Source organism: Artemia sp. Qi Xiang Cuo, chromosome 2 (assembly GCF_049724085.1).
Source record: "Artemia sp. Qi Xiang Cuo chromosome 2, ASM4972408v1, whole genome shotgun sequence".
Classification (NCBI taxonomy): domain Eukaryota; kingdom Metazoa; phylum Arthropoda; class Branchiopoda; order Anostraca; family Artemiidae; genus Artemia; species Artemia sp. Qi Xiang Cuo.
The window spans coordinates 57,493,931-57,502,966 of record NC_142795.1 but is presented as its reverse complement, the minus strand read 5'-3'; the positions used below and the strand labels follow the sequence as shown (position 1 = coordinate 57,502,966).

Below are 9,036 nucleotides of genomic sequence, written 5' to 3'. Positions count from 1 at the left end.
CTAATTTTAACATTTTAAGGTATTTTTCTAGCTTGAACTGAATATCTGTTTTTTGTGTAGTACTGTTTTATTAACTTGTGTGTAGCTTGCTTTGATTTAACCATTATTTAACCATTAGTTGAATGTTTAAGTCACGTATCAAATACCAAGAACCTAACAAAAAATCAAAATAATTCTAAAACTTTTAGATATTTTTCTACTCTAAATTAAAAGATTAAAAATATTGCTCAGATAAAATAAATATTTTTGCAGTTTATAACTTTAGTGATTCTGAACTGAAAATGAAAATAAAATAAAAATTTATTTTTTCAATTTTTACGTCACGTCGCTCATTGCGTCATATATGGTTATTTAATAATATTTTATATTACTATATTTTATATTTTATGATTACAAAATGTAATTAGAGTTCGTTCTTTATTGTACCGCTGCAACCCGGATTAAAAAAACTCGCTAGTTATCTCATAAAGAAGATTACATGAATGAACCAAAGGGTTCAGTTCCTTTGGACATAATTTCATTCTTTACTATAAAATTCTTATTTAAAATATTTAAGTTACTCTTGGCTAGAGTTTGTTCTTTATCATAAAATATTCAAATAATCATGTGAGGCAGCGTGGCCGAGGGGTTTAAGGCACTGGTGTTAGCCACTCGTAACTTCGGAGGCATTGGTTTGAATCTCACCGCTGACAAAACTTTAGAACAAAGCAACAAAAATAATTTGTTTCAGTCATAAATTATATTCTTATTTTAGTTGCTATGGGCTGAAGTTCGTTCTTTACTGTAAAATTTCAACACAGTAGGTTTCGTAGTTGCTATTTCCACTGACTTCTAGTTCATTTTCATTTCGCCAAGGTTTAAACAATTTTAAAAGATCTCCATAGTAAGCATTTTTCTTCTCGTCAGTTTCAAATGGGTTTACCTTTCTGTGCTGTATGATATACGGTTTAAAAAGCCTTTTTCTGAGGTAGAAAGACCCGTCAGTTAACATCATATTATCATCAGTACCATTACGCTCCCGTTCATACCAAGACAATAACTGGAAAAGACTGATATTTTCCATATGTTCCGGTCTTTTAGGGTAGATATCGATAACCCAGTGGACAATGTACAAATCACTACTCTGTGGATCGTTTTTAGGAAGCTTTTCAAGCTCCTCATACCTTCTCAGTGTCCTCTTCACCTCGCTGTTTTTCGCAAGGTCAATATATCTAAATTGCCTAGAAATACTATACAATTTAGTAATTATTGATTATATAGTAATTATGACGTCACGGCGTAATGATTTTATTGACGTCATAGCGCAATGATATTATTTAATGACGTCTTCAGAAACAAAAATATAATTTCGTGTTTTTCTATTCACGTCATAGCTCTAATATAAAACTATGATGACATTCATTATTTATCTAGTAGGGTTTCAGACAAGGTAATTCTAATGATGTACTTTTGTTTTGATCTGACTCTATTTTTAGGAGTTTTGTTATATTTCTTAGCATTGGACTGATCGTCTCTTACTAGGTTGCTAGCTACTGCTGCAACCCAAATTCACATATATATTTATTTATGAGAGGCAGCCTGGCCGAGTGGTCCAAGGCACTGGTGTTAGCCACCAGTCTCTTCGGAGGCGTGGGTTCAAATCTTACCGCTGGTATACGATTATGTTTGAAAGACTGCAGTGTGAAAAGACATCGAAAATTCAGTTTTTGGTGGAAAAATTTATTCTCTTTTAGAAATAATTTATTTTAGTTACAAAATGTTTTTAACCCAATTAATTTCCTTTAAAACGAGCTATTGAACAACCCTCTACGATGTTCCAATGACAAGCTATCTCTGGATACAAAAAAAAGAAAAGAGAAAAAAATATCCCGTTTGGGGAGAATAACGTGGTTAAAGTCAATTTTCTTGATTTTCAAGCCAATATATGTCACTTGCTGTTCAAGCCAAGATACAGAAATTTTCCTATACAGGGGTTTCCGACAAGGCGGTTCTAATGGTGTACTTTTTGTTTTGATCTGACTCCTTTTTTAGGAACTATGGGTTTTTATATTTCTTAACATTGGACGTGATCGTCTCTTACTAGGTTGCTAGCTACCGCTGCAACCCGGATCAAAAATATTTGATATCTGCATACACTCAGCCCGTGGAAGGCTTGTGTATATTGATTTTTGTATAGATTCTTATTGTCCCTTGTCTTCTAACAGCAGAATCTTTTTGTCGTAAGCTTTTTTTCATACTGCTGTCTTTTCAAAGATATTTGATTAGTAAAAGCCAGTCCAATTTCTAACAACTATTTTTACTAAGCTTAAAATTTTAGGCTTTTTTTTAAAGATTTTTGAATTGCTGCAAACTATTTTTAAAATATATACAAATATTTTTGAAATTAGAAGTTTTTTTGATTTTTTCTTAAATAAATGTCTTTTCTTACTGCAATCTATTCAAAAATAATTGATTATTACAGCATATCCGGTTTATAACAATAATTTCTACTAGGCTTCAAACTTTTGTTTTAATTTGAAAGGTTTTTCAATTGTTGCAATCCATTGTTAAAATATATAAAATATTTTTGTAATTACCCGTTTTTTGCTCTTTATGCAATAAAATGATTTTTTTCGTAATACGGTATATTTAAAGATATTTGATTATTACTGAAAAGTCTGATTTCTAACAACGATTTCTAAAAAGCTTAAAACTTTTGGTTTCATTGTTTAATGTTTTTTTTATTGTTGCATTCCCTTTTTAAAACATATACAGGCATTTTTGCAATGAACAGTTTTTTTGTTCTTTACGCAATTAAAATCTCTCCTCATTCTAAAGTCTATTCAAAGATATTTGATTATTACTGTAAGTCCAACTTCTAACAACGATTTGTCCTAAGCTTCGAAATTTTGGTTTAATTTTTTTAAAGTGTTTGAACTGATTTAATCCCTTTTTAAAATATATTGACATATTTTTGCAGTTGTGCGTTTCTTGCTCTTTCCGCAATTCAATATTTTTTTCATACTGCAGTTTATTCAGAGACATCTGATTAATACAGCAAGTCCGATTTATTACGACGATTTCTACTAAGCTTCAGACTTTTGGTTTCCATGTTAAGGTTTTGGCATGGTTGTAACCCCTTGTTAAACTTCCTTGTAATCCAAAGTATATATATTATCATACCAGGTCCCGGGAGTCGGCACACGGCAAGCTTCTATATAAAGATTCTTACTGTTGCTTGTCTTCTAAGTGCAGACTATTTGAGTCTTGTCTTGAAAAAGTACAAACAGAAAAAATCCTAAGGATTTTTCTTAATTGGAATAGTAAGAGACGACCTGGATACAACTTACGATTATGACATTATTTATCAAATTAAATATGATTCCTTATATAATATAACACAGATTGTGTACTAATAACCATATATGACGTAATGTGTGACGTTACGTAAATATTCAAAAAATCAAATTTTAATTTTATTTTAGTTTTAGTTCAGAATCGACAAAGTTATAAACTGCAAACCATTTATGGTATCTGAGCAATAACTTTAACCTTCTAATTTAAACTGGAAAACTACCCGAAAATTTTTTAATTAGTTTAATTTTTTGTTGAAATTACAAACAGGAAAAAAGCCTACGGCTTTTTTTTAGTTTGAGTAGTAGGAGACGAATTTCAGAGAATAAAGCATGTAAGTTAGTCAATTATTGCACCATACTCTAGGAAAGTTTACCGATGATAATACTGCCACTAAAGCTAGAGCTACTACTTTTAATTAATATTTCAGTTACTATGAGAGAGCATTCGTTCTTAATTATAATCAGTCCTTTATGTAAACTTTACTAACCTATACTATAGTTAAGTAGTCTATAAAATTTAGCATAGGCAAGAGGTCGCTCTTTATTATAACGTCTTTTAATATAATATTTCTAACCCCATTAATTTCCCTTAAAATGAGCCATTGAACAACTCTCTACGATGTTCCAGTGCCAAGCTATCTGTGGTATTACTAACCTATACTATAATTAAATGGCGTATAAAATTTAGTGTAGGCAAGAGATCGTTCTTTATTATATTTTGACTGACACATTTTATGATGATCTGTGTCGATCCCTTATGTAAATTGATCAATCTTGATCATGAAATTATATTTGATGAAACTTACATATTCTGCAATTACGATGAGCACTATCAATCCTTGTATTTACTTGTAGCTACCCCTGGCACCACCGTATATCAGTTACTATTGGCGAGAGATCGTTCTTTACTGTAACTAATTCAAAAATTGTCAGGTATTGCTCTAGTTTGAATTAAAAAATTAGTATTATTGGTTAGACATAATAAATATTTTTGCAGTTTACATAATAACTTAAGAGATTCTAAACTCAAAACTAAAATAAAAAAAATGACTATTTCTCATTGGAAATATAGGACAACAATACAGAGATACGGAATTTACGGGTTAAGCCAAAAAATTTTGAACTAAGATGATATAAAATTAATGGCGTATAAAATGGTGTAGCGAGTCAATTGAAGCAAAAGGAAAACCAAACTAATTTTTTAATTTTCAGGTTTTTTTCTGGTTTGAATTAAAAAATGGAAATTATTGTTCAGACACCGTAAATATTTTTGCACTTTACAGCTGAATAAAATTATATTTTTTTAAATTTTCAGGAATTATTCTAGTTTCAGTTGACAAATAAGATTGTTTGTCTTCAAGGAATCGAGCAGCTAACTAAGTCCAATATATACACTGGTATGTTTTTCGAATGATCTCTTTTAATTAGGTTCCTAGCTACCGCTGCAAACCAGAACAATTAAAAAATATTTTATCTTTAATTACAGAAGGAACTAGATTTAGCAAGTTTTACTATTGAGACGAGTCACTCTTACTATACTGCAACATATAGTTCGTTAACACGAAATGTTTGCTTTGATGTATCTATTGGTACCAAAATTTCGTTCTTTAGAGTTTTGGTCACTATTGAGACAATCATAGTTTTGTTCATTAGAGTGTCGGTTACTATTGAGACAAGTAGCTATTATTAATATGGATTTTTTTAAAGTTAAATGTTTGATTGCTTCAAAATTAAAATATCTCTGAAAAGAATGCAGCATGAAAAAACATCAAAAATGCAATTTTTTTGAAAAAATTTATTCTACTTTAAAAAGTATTTTATTTTTAATTACAAAAGTGACTAGATGTTGCAATTTCCTTTAAAATGAGCTATTATACAGCTCTCTATGATTTTCCAGTGCCCAGCTAGTTGAGGAGGAAAATCAAGCGGAAAGAAAAAAATATCCCGTTTGTGGAGAATAGCTTGGTTAAAGTCAATTTTCTTGATTTTTAAGCCAATATATTTTCTTTGTTATTCAAGCCAAAGAGTGATAAGTTTCCTTAATAGGGGTTTTGGACAAGGTGGTTCTAATAGTGTAATTTTTGTTTTGATCTGACTCTTTTCTTAGGATTTAGGGGTTTTTATATTTCTTAACATTGGACGTGATCGTCTCTTACTAGGTTGCTAGCTACCGCTGCAACCCGGATACTCCATTAAATTTATTTACACACTGCAACCTATACAAAGAAATTTCATTTTTACAGTATTTCCGATTTCTACCAATGATTTCTACTAAGCTTCAAACTTTGGCTTAATTTTTCAAAGTTTCTGAATTTTTGTAATCCCTTGTTAAAGTATATAAAAATTTCATTTACAAGTTTTTTGCTCTTTTGGCAATTAAATATTTTTTTCATACTGGAGTCTTTTGAAACATATGATTATTACATCAAGTCTGATTTCTAACAACGATTTCTAATAAACTTTGCTTTACCACAATTCAATGTCTTTTCATACTGCAGTTTTATCAAAAATATTTGATTTTTAAAGTAAGTCCGATTTCTTAAAACAATTTCTACTAAGCTTCAAACTTTTGGTTTTCTTTTCAGAGGTTTTAGAATTTTTGTAATGCCTTGTTAAAACATATACAAAAACTTTTGCAATTACCAGTTTTTTGTTCTTTAGGCAATTTAATGTCTTTTAATACTGAATCTTTTCATAAATATTTGATTATTACAGCAAGTCCGATTTCTAAAAATGATTTCTACTAAGATTCAGACTTTCGGTTTTCTATTCTAATAAGTTTTTAGAATTGTTGTAATGCCTTGTTAAAATATATACAAATATTTTTGCAATTTCCAGTTTTTGTTCTTTAGGCAATTTAATGACTTTTCATACTGAATTTATTCATAAACATTTGATTATTACAGCAAGTCCAATTTCTAACAACGATTTCTACTAAGCTTCAAACTTTTGGTTTTCGATTTTAGGGTTTTAAGATTGTTTTAATCCCTTTTCCAATATATACAGTTATTTTTGCAATTACCAATATATCGCTCTTTAACCAATTTAATGTATTTCTCAATGCATGAAAATCTTCAATTTTTCCAACGCCACAAGGCCCCGGTAATTGGCACGCGGCAGGCTTCTATATATAGATTCTCACTGTCATTTGTCTTCTAAACGTAGACAATTTGAGCCTTTCCTTGATGTCATGACGTCCAATCATGTATAAGATAGATGATTGATGTCATAATACTAGACTCTAACCATCTATGGCACAAAAGTAAATGCAATATTATAGTTTTAGCTATAATTGCATCAGTACATAATCGCTAATATTATGATGCAAACTGGAAAAATATTTATGGTATCTGAGAAATATTATCAATTTTTTAATTCAAACTAGGAAAAGACCTGACAAGTTTTAAATTAGCTTTGTTTTTTTTTTGTTCGATTTAATAAATGAAACTTTTATTTAGTCTCTTACTTCGAAGCTATAATTGTCTCCTGGAACCAAACTTTTTTTGGCTCAATTTTTAAAGTGCGTACCCTATGTTTTGTGCTACATTTTCGTAGAAAACAATTTCAATTTCTTATTTTATTTTAGTTTTCAGTTCAGAATCGCTAAGGTTATTATGTAAAGTGCAAAAATATTTATGGTGTCTTAGACATAATATTAATTTTTTCTTGTTTCAAAATAGAGAAATACCTGAAATTTTTAAAATAGTTTTGTTGTAGGTTCAATTTCATCAACAAAAGTTTTATTCCATCTCTTACTTAAAAGTTATAACTATCTCCTGGAATCAAACTGTTTTTGGCTCAACTTCTAAAGTGCGTATCTTTTGTAGAAAAGAAATTCAATTTTTATTATAGTTTTCAGTTCAGAATCGGTAAGGTTATTTTGTAAACTGCAAAAATTTGTATGGTGTTCGAGCAATATTTTTTATTTTTTATTTCAAACTAGAAAAATATCTGTAAATTTTAAAATTAGTTTTATTTTTTGTTAGGGATTTGCAACTCGATACGGTACTTAAGCTTGTAACGTCATATTATAGTAAGAATTACTAAGACATTTGAAAAAAATATGACAGAAGATTTAGTTGCAATTGTTATTGATAATGGATCAGGTATTTGTAAAGCAGGATTTTCAGGAGATGATGCCCCAAAAGCTATGTTTCCTGCTGTGATTGGACGTCCAAAACATACGGGAGTGATGATTAATTCAGGCAGCCAGGATGCTTATGTAGGCGATGACGCTCAAGCAAAAAGGGGAATTTTGAGACTTAAGTATCCTGTAGAGCATGGAATTGTTACAGATTGGGACGATATGGAAAAGATTTGGCATCATACCTTCTACAATGAACTTCGCGTTGCCCCAGAAGAGCACCCAGTTTTACTCACAGAGGCTCCTCTTAACCCAAAAGCCAACAGAGAAAAAATGACTGAAATCATGTTTGAAACTTTTAACACCCCTGCTATGTATGTTGCCATCCAAGCCGTCCTATCCCTCTACGCATCTGGAAGAACCACTGGTATTGTTCTTGACTCTGGCGATGGTGTCTCACATACTGTACCCATCTACGAAGGTTATGCCCTTCCACATGCAATTATGAGATTGGACCTTGCTGGTCGAGATTTGACGGAATATTTGATGAAAATTTTAACTGAGCGAGGATATTCCTTTACCACCACTGCCGAAAGAGAAATCGTTCGTGATATCAAAGAAAAACTTTGCTATGTCGCTTTGGACTTCGAACAGGAGATGGCAACTTCCGCCAGCTCAGCATCTCTTGAACAAAACTATGAGCTGCCTGATGGTCAGGTCATCAATATAGGTAATGAGAGATTCAGATGCCCAGAAGTCTTATTCCAGCCATCTTTTCTCGGTATGGAGTCTGACGGGATTCACGAAACAACGTACAAAAGTATCATGAAATGTGACGTTGACATAAGAAAGGATCTCTATGGCAGCATCGTTTTGTCTGGTGGTTCTACCATGTTCCCTAGGATTGCTGACAGAATGCAAAAGGAAATTACTACCATTGCACCATCCACCATGAAGATCAAAGTCATTGCCCCTCCTGAGCGTAAATACACCGTATGGATCGGTGGATCTATCTTAGCTTCCCTCTCAACATTTCAACAGATATGGATTTCTAAGCAGGAATACGATGAGTCTGGACCATCCATTGTTCACAGAAAATGCTTTTAACTTGCTTATGCAAATAGTAAACATGCCAAAAAATGTGATTTTTGTTAAACTTCTTCTGTTGAAAGAAGAAACCATCATCATTTTATGGTTAACCTTGCTTCGACAATGGATTAAGACTGACTTAGATAGATAGTGGTTACCATTCCTTAGTCAGGTAGGAAAGACAGTTTTTTCTCGCTTTCAAGTTTTTTTCAAAATATCCGGGTGTCAGCAAATAACTAGCAACCTAGTGAGAGACGACCACGCCCATAGTAAAAAAAAATTGCCCATTATTCCTAAAACTATAATCACATCATAAAACTAAGTACGCAAGTAGAGCCTTATTCTCCAATACTCCTATGTAGGAAATTAACTGCCCCTTGGCTTGAAAAACAAGGAAAATATATCAGTTCCAAAAATCAAGAAAAGTGGCCGCCACCGATGTATTCCGCATAGAAAGCAGGTTTGTTTTTCCGTTTTTTTCTCCCCATTCAAGCCAGGGACGGTAAGTTTGCTATATGGCTGTTTCGG

The 9,036-nt window shown here is 31.6% G+C and overlaps 1 pseudogene; it reads left to right on the top strand.

The window, feature by feature from the left end:
- The first annotated feature begins 7,398 nt into the window (after nt 1–7,398).
- On the top strand, nt 7,399–8,526 carry LOC148955420 (actin, cytoplasmic pseudogene; annotated as a pseudogene).
- Nucleotides 8,527–9,036: the final 510 nt, after the last annotated feature.